Below are 14,040 nucleotides of genomic sequence, written 5' to 3'. Positions count from 1 at the left end.
CCCTTCCCTACTATCTTCTTGTCAATTATGTATCATTGAAAACTGTAAGTGGTTTTATATGTGTGACCCTTATAATGAACAAGCAGGATTTGTAGGATATAATCAGAAAAGGACTTAATCTGTTTCCACTTTCATCTTTAAGTTTATTATGTGGGGCTGTTTTTTCCCTTGTCCTTGGATGAAATTCAGGACAGTTGACTTTTATAATTACTCTTTTTTTTTTTTTTTTTTTTTTTTTTTGCTTTTTAGGGCCACACTTCCAACATATGGAAGTTCCTAGTCTAGGGGCTGAATCGGAGCTGTGGCTGCTGGCCACAGCCACAGCCACACAAGATCCGAGGCACATTTGTGACTTACACCGCAGCTCATGGCAATGCCAGATCCTTAAGCCACTGGGCAGGGTCAGGGATTGAACCCAAGTCCTCATGGATACTAATTGGGTTCATTTCCACTGAGCCACAGTGGGAACTCCCTCTAATCACTCTTAAATAATGAAGACTTTCCAAGTCACTCTAAGTCCCCAAAAAAAAGTCACAGTTCTGTAATTCATATGTCCAATCTAATAGAGCACTCAGACTCTTCCAACCTCATGTAAAGTTAAACGACTCCCTTCTGCAGCTAGGTATGGCCTACTGAACACTTTCCCATACCTGTGCACTGGGCAAGGTGAACAAAGATTCTTCTCTCTTCAGCCAGATTTAGGTCATCCCCACTTTCTGATAAGTGGGGATGAGGTGGGGGAAGAAGAGGCAACAGGAAAATTCTTCCTTGAGGAATACACATGTAATGATCTAATGCTCGTGATCTACAAGCATGGTTTTGTTTAAAGCTTACTGCTTTTTAACTGAAGTAGAGTTGATTTATAATATTATGTTAGTTTCAGGTGTATAGCAAAGTGATTTGGTCATATTTCTTTCAGTTTTTTTTTTCAACTTTTTTCCATTATAGGCTACTATAAGATATTGAATAGTTCCCTGGGCTATACAGAAAATCCTGCTTATCTTTTTTTTAATATATGGTCATGTGTATCTATTAATCCCATTCTCCTAATTTATCCCTCCACCCTACTTCCCCTTTAGTAACCACAAGTTTGTTTCCTATGTCTGTGAGTCTGGTTCTATTTTGTAAATAAGTTCATTTGTACTATTTTTTTAGACTGACATATAAGTGATATTATATTTGTCTTTCTCTTAGTGCAATAATCTCTAGGTGCATCCATGTTGCTGTAAATGGCAACATTTCTTTTTTTTTTTTTTTTTTTTTTTTTGGTCTTTTTGCCTTTTCCAGGGCCGCTCCTGCGGCATGTGGAGGTTGCCAGGCTAGGGGTCAAATCAGAGCTACAGCTGCTGGCCTACACCACAGCCACAGCCACGCCAGATCTGAGCCACATCTGCAACTTACACCACAGCTCACAGCAATGCCGTGATCCTTAACCCACTGAGTGAGGCCAGGGATCGAACCCTCAACCACATGGTTCCTAGTCAGATTCATTAACCACTGAGCCACAACGGGAACTCCTGTAAATGGCAAAATTTTATTTTTTTTCCATCTTGTTAGGGCGACATCACCTGTGGCATATGGTCATTCCCAGGCTAGGGGTCGAATTGGAGCTGTAGCCACTGGCCTACACCACAGCCACAGCAATTTGGGATCTGAGCCACATCTGTGACCTATACCACAGCTCATGGCAATGCCAGATCTCTAACCCACTGAGCAAGTCCAGGGATTGAACCTGAGTCCTCATAGATGCTAGTCAGATTCTTTTCTCCTGAGCCATGATTGGGAACTCCTCATTCTATTTTCTAGCTGAGTAATATTCCATTACATGTGGGGAGTGGGTTGATTATTTCTCCAGCCCTGTTCCTCCTCTATGACTCCATGTAGCACAGTCACCTGGGAGTTACCTTAGATTCCTCCCTTTCTCTCATCTGCCATATCCAACCAATCCCCATCACCAAGCTTTATCACTGCTGCCTGTAACACATCCCTCCTATCTAGCCACTCCACCGGTTCCCTCTGCCATTGTTTCATTTTGCTAAGAGTTAATAAGGACCTATATGTTTCTAAGATAGGAGAGTGGAGCATGCTTCCCTATTAATGAAAAAGAGTCAATAGAGAAGAAGAGATTGAAGCTCTCGAAAGGCAAAAAACATCAAGTGGAACTTCCACAAAACCAAGCCTTAATTAAGTAGGATTTTGAGGGTTAGAAACTCTAGTGTTTGTTTCCATTATTTCAGATTAAAAGCTCTGGGCAAGGGTTTGAAGGCTGTTTCTTTTTTTTGTTTGTTTGTTTTTTTTTTTGTTTTGTCTTTTTGCCTTTTCTAGGGCCACTCCATGACATATGGAGGTTCCCAGGCTAGGGGTCGAATGGGAGCTGTAGCCGCCAGCCTACGCCAGAGCCACAGCAACGCGGGATCCGAGCCGCGTCTGCAACCTACACCACAGCTCACGGCAACGCCGGATCGTTAACCCACTGAGCAAGGGCAGGGACCGAACCCGCAACCTCATGGTTCCTAGTCGGATTCGTTAACCACTGCGCCACGATGGGAACTCCTGAAGGTTGTTTCTGAATGATTTGTTGATGTAATACGCCATGCTCTTCACACATCCCACCACCTTACTCATCTCTCTTTACATTCATCTGTCTCAGTGCACTCTTTTCTTTGGTCAGTTGAAATAGTCCCCACCCACAGTGACAAAAACATAGGATGCTAGTTTACAATAGTTTGCTGCCTTTGTAAATGACCTACATCACCCTGAAGATCACACTTTATATGTCACTGGAAATCTGGCTGAGATTTGCAATATGCTTTGCTGCCATTCCTACATCATTGAACTTGTATAGAAATTCATCTCAAATGAGCAAAATCTTCATTACAAGAAAAACTATACAATTTAATGTCTATGAAAAGAATATGAAATTTAATGTCTATTCTCCAAGTTTAGACTATGGCTATGATTGCGTCAAAATTCATCTAGAGAAAGAAATGATTAGACTCTAGATGACTTCTAAAATGCCCTCCAATTTTAAGACTGTATTATTTCTATATAGCTGAATCATTGGGAAATTAACACAGCACAATTAAATAAGGCAAATGGTGATCTAGGCGGCCCTAAGCCTACTCTCTTTGTAGCTAAAGGTATTTCTTAGAATACTGAGCTAAAAATGTAACTGCATTCTGCAACCAATGCAAACATGTTCTAATTGATGGGAGGGGAAAAAAATTCAGTCCAGAGTGCCAGCAATTCCTCTGTGAGCTAGCGTGGCAGGGAGAGTGTGGGATCAGTGAAGCATCAAGTTACAGCCCAAATTAAAGCTCTGGAGAAGAGTGGCAGGGTCTAATCATCCACTGTCTGAGCTGCCAGAATTGGTTCCGCCACCCTCACTCGCTCACAAAGAATTGCTCGGCGGATGCTAAGCACACAGAGTAAGGACTTCAAATATCTTTTCTTAAAAAGGCCTTCGGTTCCAAATAGATCCTTATGGAATTATTTCCTTGAAGTTTTTAGTTCTGTCATATTAAAATTTCCATGAAAAAGTAATCAAAACCTAATGCTTACAGCTTTGTGCCACAAACAAAAAATATTGTGGGTTTTCATTCCTATTAAAAACATGTGTTACATATGTATACATAATTATGTAAGTCCCAGACCCAGCATACACACAAAAACCGTAGGACCATAATAATAGTTTTGCCTAAGCCAACAAAATTCATAACATAATGTTGTACTCTGCCCCCCAACTTCCCTCATTAAGCCAAAGCTTTGAAAAGGTCAGCAAGCAATGACTATTTCTGCATATTTTTCGTCATGGACTACAAACACTAGATCTATAGGGATGGATTAAGGTCATTTTTAAAATTCAAACACAGTATTTCCTGGACTTGGTTGGCTGAATCGGGTGTCTCTGCACTATTTTTCCTTAAGGAAAGTTAATTTTAGAAAGGAGAAAAAGTTTGCCAGGAAAACAATCCCATTGGCTCAATACCTAGACAGTGACTCTAAAAGTTCAAAATGCTTTACATTCTCCTACTTGTCCTTAATATCCTTGAAAGCAAGTATCTAATACTATCCCAATTTCATAATTTGCATCTCATTTCACGAAATGTTGTATGATTTACTCTTATACCTACTTTATGGTATGTAAAAATAAAATTAGTCCTTACTTCAATTTTCCAAAAGACAAACAAAAAATTTTATCTACACTGGTAGTTACATTCAGGGTTTGCTGGTTACTTAGAATGGCTCACGTGCAGATATACATGAAAAGCAGCAGATCTATAGATATGACAAAGTTCCAGATGGAGAAACAGTGCTTGTGTGATTTCCAACAAAATACAGCTTACACTCTTAATTCAGGGTATAAGAGCTTGGATCGAATAATTAGGAATGTAAACAGGCCCTCCATCAATTTACGTGATCATTTCTCTTTTGGTTCCTAGAGCTTGAGTCCATTTGGGTCTTCAGCCCTAAAATAACCAACACGTCAAAAGGCCTGGTGGCCACTGACAGAAAGCCAGTAGGAGCACAGGGAAGGTTTTCTGATTCCCACAAGAATAGGCCTCAGCCCTCTCTAATGACCACGGTACTTGTGAAGGAATTCTTAAACTTTAAGTTGAAGTTTAAAAGCTCACTCTTCATCCGCACCTGAGTTGCCAAAGAATGTTAACCCTCTCTTCCCCAAATTGCCATCTTAAAACCAGAGCTACTGCACCAAATTCATCCACACAGCTTTGAAGGGAACCAGCTTTCCCTCGTTTTTACTCCCAAGGTGATGCTTACCAACAGTTGGGCGCCCCCTTCTCCTTCCCCTGAGGACCTTATAAGATATTTTCCAGCCACTGCGAGGAAAAGAGCGCATCGCAATCACCTGGCGTGCTTTGTGAACACACGGAAGCCTGCGCGCACACGCACACACATCCCAGATTTCTTCATCAGGCTCTCAGCGGCCGAGGAGAAGCTATTGCTTTAAGCTCTAATAAAGTTCTAGCACCGCAGTCGCCCGGAAAACCTTGTAAACTGATCACAGTATGTACTTATCAGGAAAAATAAGTCCCAGAGAACTTCAATCACTGGTGCGGAGACGAAAGATAAGACGGTTACACCTACCTTCCCCAAGGTTAATATCCTCTCAAAGTTAAGATAGTAACAAAAGGGAGGGGGGAGGGGGTCTGTTTTGGAAGGAGAGGAGCTGCGATATCGCAGCCTGGGAATGACTGCAGACTCTGGGGTAAAACGGTGCGTCGGGGTTTGCGCCACACACCTGGAGGGGGTGGACAACCTCCGGCCTCCCCTTCCACTTCTCGCCCAGGGCCCGGGGCGTGGGGTTGGTGGAGTTTCCCCGGGGGGAGGGGAAAGAGCGAGGGGTAAAGGTGGAGAGGAAGCGGGGGTCCTGCGGGCCGCGAAGTCGGAGCGAGGACCGCAGAGGGTCGGAGTCCCTGCGGGCCGCCCGCCCGGGGCACAGCCCGGAGCCGAAGGGACTCGGAGAGGGCGAAGGGGGAGCAGAGGTGACAGCCTGGGGAGGCCGAGCCAGCACCTGGCACGGCGGGCGGGCAGCTGGGGCGCGAGACCCTCCTTACCGTGCGCGCGAGGTCGGAGCCCGGGGCCGGCAGACCTCGAGGGGCCAGGCTCCGGCGAGGCGTGCGCCCGCGGCGTCCGCTGTCAGCTACTCCCGGCAGCAGCTTCAGGTAGCAAAGGCATTCGGGTCTCCCGGCTACCCGCCCCTGCGAGCGTCTCGGGCCCCCTCCCCCGGCCCTCGCCCCAGATGCTGCCTCCCCATCCCCTCCCGCGGCCTTTCGCGCGCTCCCCTTCTCCCCCTGCTGTTTAGACCCGAGAGCGGTGGCCCCACTCCCAGCTTCCCTCCCCCGGCGCGCGCGCACGCACACACCTCCCCCAGAAACGCGCTCTCTTTAGGAAGCCCGCAGCGAACGTGGTCCTGGAAATTCTGGGGCCGGACGATTTCCAAAACAAAACAAAACCTTTGAAAATCTTCCATCTGCCCACTGAGGTTCAAGGCAGGCACCACTTCCATTCATCCCCTGCCTCCGTCCTCATTTGTTGTAATCACAGCATCAGTCGACACCTGATATTCATGTAGATTGTGCAGAGACTCCCCTGCCAGTCATTTTAGTTTTTCCAAAATAGCTCCTTCCATTTTATAGTTCTAAAATGCAGACGTCCCCACTAGTCGAACTTAGGTGGCCAGGACTTTAGATTGGTCCCAGGAAGGATGAGTTCAGCTGTACAAGCTCGGACAAGTCTCTTTTGCTAACATTGTCGACACCTGCCAACTGTCAGGGCCCCAAGTCAGGGCAAGGGCAGTTAATTTCACCTGGGTTTGGGTACTGAGCATGCCCAGAACCTCCTTTCTCAGGAGAGGCGCAGTTCTGAAGCCAAAGTTCTGGGAAGGAGCAGGTGTATGTATTCAAAGAGAGTTCTCGTGGCAAATGAACTAGCAAAGGGCAGAGCATACTGAATAATATAGAAGATAAAAGCGACAGGAAGGGATATGTGAAAACATCACTGAATCACTAACCTGAGGGAGTTGGCATTGACATGATCCCTGCTGGGAATGTGGAGGGTGAATTGATGGCATTCCTTTTTTCATTTATTTACCTATCAATATAATACACGTTTACAGAGTAGCTTAGAGGCAGTGTAATATTATTTACAGTCATGTTATAACTTAAAGCATACTGGGAATTAACTTGAGAAGCAACTAGTTCATAAAAGAGTTCTAGAAAATGCAAATACCTACGAAAGAAGCTATATTAATCTATCTTTCCTAAACTTATCAGCTAGCTTTCTAATCTGAGGGCTGGGGGGAAAGAAAAAAAAAAAAAGATACTAGAATTGTCAGGGTTCTCCATTGGGCAGGAGGTTGGTATTGGAAGGTAAACAAGTTATTACAAATGAAAGGACTTCCTTGGGTGACATAGGAAGAGGGGAAGGGAGAGGTTAGCACAAAGTCTCTGGCCTTCATACTCGTTGAGCCAGTGTTTGTTGGATGCTTGCTAGTTCAAGACACTGCTGGGTGCTGGGGCTAGAGAGGGTAACAGGAAAGGTAACAGCCCTAACCTCACCAAGCTGAACAGGGGGAGAGGCAAGTACATAGGCTGTTGAAAGTAGATGCTCTGCTGGAGGATGGCACACATGCAAGGAGTATTCATGAACCCAGAGGAAGCGACTTTTTAAGCTGAGCCCTGAGGAATGAGTATAATATAGCCAGAGACAGGGGAGGAGAAGGAGGAAGAGTTGGGGAGAGGGGAAGGTAGCATGGAGGGAAAGCCAAAGGTAAGAAAAATATGCTATTCAGAGAACTGAAAAAGCTCATTGATTGTGTTTGAAAGGTTGTTTCTTAGGGATGGGAGTGTTTGGGAGGAAGAATGGAGAGACAAGCTGGAGAGGGGAGCAGAGGCCAGAGCATGTAGCATCTTCAAGGCCATGTTTTGTTTTGTTTTGTTGTTTTGTTTTGTTTTTTTGCCATTTCTTGGGCCACTCCCGCAGCATATGGAGGTTCCCAGGCTAGGGGTCAAATCAGAGCTGTAGCCGCCAGCCTATGCCAGAGCAACACAGGATCCGAGCCGTGTCTGCGACCTACACCACAGCTCACGGCAACACCGGATCGTTAACTCACTGAGCAAGGGCAGGGATCAAACCTGCAACCTCATGGTTCCTAGTCGGATTCGTTAACCACTGTGCCAGGACGGGAACTCCAAAGCCATGTTTTAAAGTTGTACTTTATTCCACAATCAGGAGGCATCAAAAAGTTATAGGCAAGGCAATGACCAGATCAGATTTTTGCTTGAGAAAAACTCTTGGCCACAGGCAGAAAAAAATGAGGATGTGAGGTAGGGGTGTGCGGGAATGGGGGGCACATGGTCAGTGAACACCAGCATATAGATCCTGGTGCCTTTGTGAAATCTGTCCCACACATTTCTAGAGAGACAAACTTTTCTTGAAGGGAGGTGTGTGGGGGAGGATCAGTGGTTATAAACAATTGAGAAACAATAGAGGTAAATATAAATTAGAGATAGAGAGAAAATGGTATGTTTGAGGTCTTTTTTAACATAATATTTTATTTATACAGGAACTCTGTCTCATACAGCCCAAAGATAAAAAAAAAAGAATGTTGAGGGAGTTCCCATTGTGGCTCCACAGTTAAGGAACCCAACTAGCATCCATGAGAACTCGGGTTTGATCCCTGGCCTTGCTCAATGGGTTTAGGATCTAGCATTGCCATGAGCTGTGGTGTAGTTCAAAGATGCAGCTTGGATCTGGCATTGCTATGGCACTGGTGTAGGCCAGTAGCTACAGCTCTGACTGGACCCCTAGCCTGGGAACCTCCATATGTGTGGGTGCAGCCCTAAAAAGACAAAAAAGAAAAAAAAAGGAATGTTGCTTTGTAACTGAGTAGCAGAATAAATTAAAGGAAAATCGGACACACAGGAATCACTGGTATCTATGATTCCCAATTTCCTAGTATATAACAGCAAACCAGCTCACCTCTCCTTTAGAGAGAGTTATTTTATTCCTATTACCATTCACTCCTACCATCTAGTCATTTTAGGACTAGCCTCAGTGTGAACCCTTCTGTCTGAAATCAGAGTTCATGCTACTTGTACGAGGCCATGCTCTCTAGATTAGCTTAGGTCTAGACATCTGTGGCTGCCCTGGCCACTGAATTACCTCACTGTAAGCCCAGTAGGCTGTGATCAGACAATCTAAAGCTTAAGCAATGGGGCTAAGATGCTTGGAAGTACCAGGACTCCCTGCTGGATCCTCCTATCTGCTCTGAGAGCACAGGGGGAAAGCTGGCCGACCTAAGCAGAGCAGAGCCACAGCAGGAGAACCAAATATTTTACCCCTAGATCACGCTCTTCTTTGCTGTTGTTATTGTTCTGAGATCATTTGTTGCCTTCTCTTTCTTATTTCAGTTCTACTATCCTCAAATTTCCTTCATATTTTTTTTCTTTTCTACTTCCCCTATCTTTTAACTCTCTCTTCTCTTTCTTTCCTTTCTCTCATCTTCATTCATTGATTCATTCCCCAGATCGTTTTGTATCCAGTATCTATTTTGTATCCATATAGTACTATCTACTGTGTTACTGGGGTAAGTGCTAGATCTTCAAAGACCAAGACAAGGACCTTGCCCTTGAATTCAGTCAGTGGATATATGAATCAGGACTCTTGGGGTTGCAGGTAATACAAATGCAGTCAAGATAACTTAAGGGAAGGCAGGGGAAGAGGGTAATTGTTTAAGAGGTAACAGGGCTGTCACCTGGAAGCTGAATGTATGGATCCAGACAGGCTTCCTCAATAATCTAGAATGGGAATTGAATACAGTCGTAACCCTCTCTGCTTCCCTTATCTTGATGCTCCGTCATCTTCATTCTCTCTCTCAATTTTAAATTCCCAAGGAGGGGACTAACTGGCCTTACTTGGGTCAGATGCCCAGTAGAGGAGGACAGGGTATTGGGGTCATGGTGTAAAAACGTGCCTACAAAAGTTTATGTAGGTATGTGGATGGTGGCTAGCATAGGATTGGGGCTGAGGACGAAAGGGTATTTGAGGAGACTGGGAGGAAGGCAGATCTTCAGAGCTTAATTTAATAGATTACTACAGGAATTCCCGTCGTGGCGCAGTGGTTAACAAATCTGACTAGGAACCATGAGGTTGCAGGTTTGATCCCTGGCCTTGCTCAGTGGGTTAAGGATGTGGTGTTGCCGTGAGCTGTGGCGTAGGTTGCAGACGCAGCTCGGATCTGTGGCTCTGGCGCAGCCGGCGGCTACAGCTCCGATTAGACCCCTAGCCTGGGAACCTCCATATGCCACGAGTGTGGCCCTAGAGAAGGCAAAAAATAAAAATAAAAAAAAATAAATAATTACAAAGGTAGACATGTAAATAAATTAAAATATCATTTCATAAACACTGCAATAAAGATATGAACAAAGTATTGAGGAACATAGTGCAGGGAGACAGGAAGGAGTGTCAGCTTCAGGGACATGAGGAATGCTTCATGGCGAAGGCACTGTTCTCAGTCTTAAAAGGTTATTCTAGGCTTGCCAGACAAACACACCAGCTAGTGTGCAGGACTTGCAAGATTATTCATCATTTGGAGGACTAGTTTTTCAGGAAGGAAGGGAAAGGATAAGGCTTTAGGGACAGCTCAGTAAGGAGGTTATTACAACAGACAAGGAGAGAGGTGGTATGGTTTGAAAGAAAAGGGAATGAGGAGTTCTTGTCGTGGCTCAGTTATTGAACCCAACTAGTATCCATGAGATTGCAGGCTCGATCTCTGGCCTGGCTCAGTGGGTTAAGGATCTGGCATTGTTGTAGTTGTGGTGTAGACCAGCAGCCGTAGCTCTGATTCAACCCCTAGTCTGGGAACCTTCATATGCCACAGGTGCAGCCCTGAAAAGACAAAAGACACACAGAAGAAAGAAAGAAAGACAGAAAGACAGAAAGAAAGAAAGAAAGAAAGAAAGAAAAGGAAAGAAAGAAAAGAAAGAAAAAAAAAGAAAGAAAAGTGGATGGATATGAGAAACATTTAGAGATTCCAAATGCAGAGAATTAGATGTCAAGAGTTGCAAAGAGATCAGGCCAAAGGTGACATACATCCAAGACTGAATACCAGGTAGACAACAAAGCAATTAAACGAAGCAGTTAAAAAAAAGAAAGAAAGAAAGAAAGAAAAGAAAGATTTGCCAGAGAAGAGAATGGGTTTAGCATTTAGTATGTTGAATTTCAGATATTAATGACATATTAGGTAAAGAAATCCAACAGGTGATTCTAACAGTATCATGCTCAAAGAGAAAGTAAGTTGTTAAATATACCGATTTCGTAGGGGTCACTGGTACCATGAGCATGGAGGAGATCACCCAGGGAAATCATGTGTAAGGAAAAAACTAAGGGCATATGGTGATCCGTGAGAAACACCAACATTTGAGAGGATGGCAGATAGAAGAGAGCCAGCAAAGGAGACCCAAGAATGTTGTGCAAGCCAAGAGGAAAAGATTTTGAAAGGAGATACTAAACAGTATCAAATGCTGCATAGAAACATAGTAAAATTATAGGAGTATTCAAAAGTCTTTCAGGAAGTTGTGGCTCAGCAATAAAGTATCCATGAAGATGCTCATTTGATCCCTGGCTCCACTCAGTGGGTTAAGGATCTGGCATTGCCATGAGTTATGATGTAGGTCAAAGATGCAGCTTGGATCTGGCATGGCTGTGGCTGTGGCAAAGGCCGGCAGCTGCAGCTTGGATTCATCTTCTAGCCTGGGAACTTCCACATGCCACAGATATGACCAGAAGAAGCAAAAAACAAAAAAACAAAAAACAAAAGCCTTTCAGTTGCCTATTTGGAGATCATTGCTGATCTTTCTGAGAACACTTTTAGTGGAGCACTAGGAAAAGAAAGTACTGCATATTGCTTTAGATTAGGGTTTCTTAATCTCAGCACTATTGTTTTGAACCAAATAATTCTTTGCTGTGTGGGCTGACTCGTGCATTAAAGGAGAATTCTAAGCCTCTACCCAGAAGAGGCTAGGAGCACCCTGCCTGCACCTCCCCCCGCAGATGTGACAGCCAAAAATGTCCCCAGACATTGCCAAATGTCCCCTGGGAGCATAATGCCCCCTCCCGCACTTGGGAATCACTGCATTAGTTTGAGATGTGGATGAGAAAGAGATAAAATGAGTGCATTTTTCCAAAAAAAAACAGTATTAGGAGGTAGTATAATTATTTATTTATTTTTTGTATTTTTGCCTTTTGCTTGGGCCGCTCTCGCGGCATATGGAGGTTCCCAGGCTAGGGGTCGAATCGGAGCTGTAGCCACCGGCCTACGCCAGAGCCACAGCAACGCAGGATCCGAGCTGCATCTGCAACCTACACCACAGCTCACAGCAGCGCCAGATCCTTAACTCACTGAGCAAGGGCAGAGACCGAACCTGCAACCTCATGGTTCCTAGTCAGATTCGTTAACCACTGAGCCACGACGGGAACTCCAGGAGGTAGCATAATTTTAAAAAAATCTTTCCTTTGGAATGAATAGGAAATGAGATCCTGCTGTATAACACAGGGAGCTACATCTAATCACTTGTGATGGAACACGATGGAAGATAATGTGAAAAAAAGAATATGTCTATGTATATATGACGGGGTTATTTTGCTGCACTGCAGAAATTGACAGAACATTGTGAATCAACTATAATAGAAAAAAATTAAAATCTTACAAAAATCTTTTCTTCATCTGCAAACATCCATTTCTTCTAAATTTAACTTCTTAAACCCAATCTGCCTAGAGGGCAGATACCCACCCAAATCTCTAGTTCCTTAAAATGAAGAATAAATTTTAAAGGAAATAGTTCATATATAAAAGTCTTTAGATTCAAAATAAGATTTATAGGAATGTTTTAGAGTTGCCGAACTATTTTCTAAGATAACACTCCATTTGACAATCTTGTGACAAGGTTGAGGATTTCTCTCCAATTTATAGTGGAAAACACTTGTCTGCCTCTGATGTTATGATTCTGCCAATAGCGATGGTATTAAAAATAATCTAGGAGTTCCCGTCGTGGCGCAGTGGTTAACGAATCCGACTAGGAACCATGAGGTTGCGGGTTCGGTCCCTGCCCTTGCTCAGTGGGTTAACGATCCGGCGTTGCCGTGAGCTGTGGTGTAGGTCACAGACGCGGCTCGGATCCCGCGTTGCTGTGGCTCTGGCGTAGGCTGGTGGCTACAGCTCCGATTCAACCCCTAGCCTGGGAACCTCCATATGCCGTGGGAGCGGCCCAAGAAATAGCAACAACAACAACAACAAAAAGACAAAAAGAGGAAAAATAAATAAATAAAATAATCTAAACACTGGCTGTTAGTCCATAAGGAGAAAAGCCCCTTCCAACAGTGATGATCTCATTTCACAGCAAACAAGGGAATAATATCAAAGCTCTATCTTCTCTATTTCTTGGGCACCTTCCATAAAACGATTGATAGTTATGCTAGTAAAATATTATAAGTCATATTTGCTAAATTTAGAGCAAAATTAAATGCTGGGGCCAAAGTCTGGTAACCAGCTATCCTTTGTTCTCCAACTTTTATTAAGTCTCACTACCATTTTCCTCACCTTCTCCTACTGTTTACTTTGAATAGTCTTCTCTGGCCACTGTCAGAGCTAGAATATCCAGTTTATCAACCAACTGGATACCATTGCATTCACATTATTTTCAAACCTAATCTCAAATTACTAACCTGTGTACTTAGGCTAACTCTTTCTACCAAAATAGTGTATGATATCTTGTTGTTAGAAGAACCAAATGTGTTGCTATATTTATATATATTTATGACTGGGTTTTAAAATGAGAACCAAATCATCAGCTTGTGCAAGTCATGTAAATTTACGGAGTAGATATTGCTAGAAGGTCTTTAAATAGCATCCAGACAACAGACTCATGCCACTGTCATTGAATCGAAAGGGGATGCATTTCAATGAAACACTTTAAAAGTATTTGTGTCAGGCACAGTGCCAAGGATTGGGAGAGAAGAATAAATAGCATGGATGTGGCCTCTGCCCATGAAGCTCATAGTCTGGGAAAGATAGATAAGTGTGTGTAAGAGCTAGATATGGGTATAAGAGAGACATCTGGGTGCCATGTATGTAAAAACTTCTCAAGGCAAAAATGAAACAACAAATTCAAGAATTGGGGCTTTAATATGTCCAAAATAAAACCAACAAATATTTTCAGGCACGTGCCCCACTCATCCCAATTGCAACTTATTTGCTTGTTATCAGGCCTTCTGTGCAGAGACAGCAATGCTCACCAGTATGTGGCCCCATGTTTGCCTAGATTCTTTGCAGTGAGCTGGGCAGTCTGACCCATCTGGCCAGTAGCCAATGAGCAGAATCCTAGACGAGCAGGTCTGGGTTCTTGGCCTGTTCTATTCCCCTAACACTGTGAACACTAGGTACTCATGTCAAGATGGTGGATCTCTAAGATCAAAGGAATCAAGAACAATGACTAAACCATAGGAAGGGCAGCCCTA

At 43.8% G+C, this 14,040-nt stretch overlaps 1 protein-coding gene across 3 annotated transcripts in view; it reads right to left on the bottom strand.

Annotated features, from left to right (window-relative positions):
* Positions 1-6,300, bottom strand: part of RNF144B (ring finger protein 144B) — a 172,994-nt gene extending 166,694 nt beyond the window's left edge. For 2 of the 3 annotated variants that reach the window (XM_021100234.1, XM_013977461.2), the window contains exon 1: positions 5,580-5,812. The gene's annotated coding sequence lies outside the window, so the exon portion shown is untranslated. Of the gene's footprint in view, positions 1-5,579; positions 5,813-5,887 lie in introns of those variants that run through there. The other variant, XM_021100236.1, reaches the window with a different exon arrangement.

The sequence above is a fragment of the Sus scrofa genome, chromosome 7, assembly GCF_000003025.6.
Source record: "Sus scrofa isolate TJ Tabasco breed Duroc chromosome 7, Sscrofa11.1, whole genome shotgun sequence".
NCBI lineage: Eukaryota > Metazoa > Chordata > Mammalia > Artiodactyla > Suidae > Sus > Sus scrofa.
Note: the sequence above shows the minus strand (reverse complement) of the source record. Positions and strands in the feature narration are given on the sequence as shown.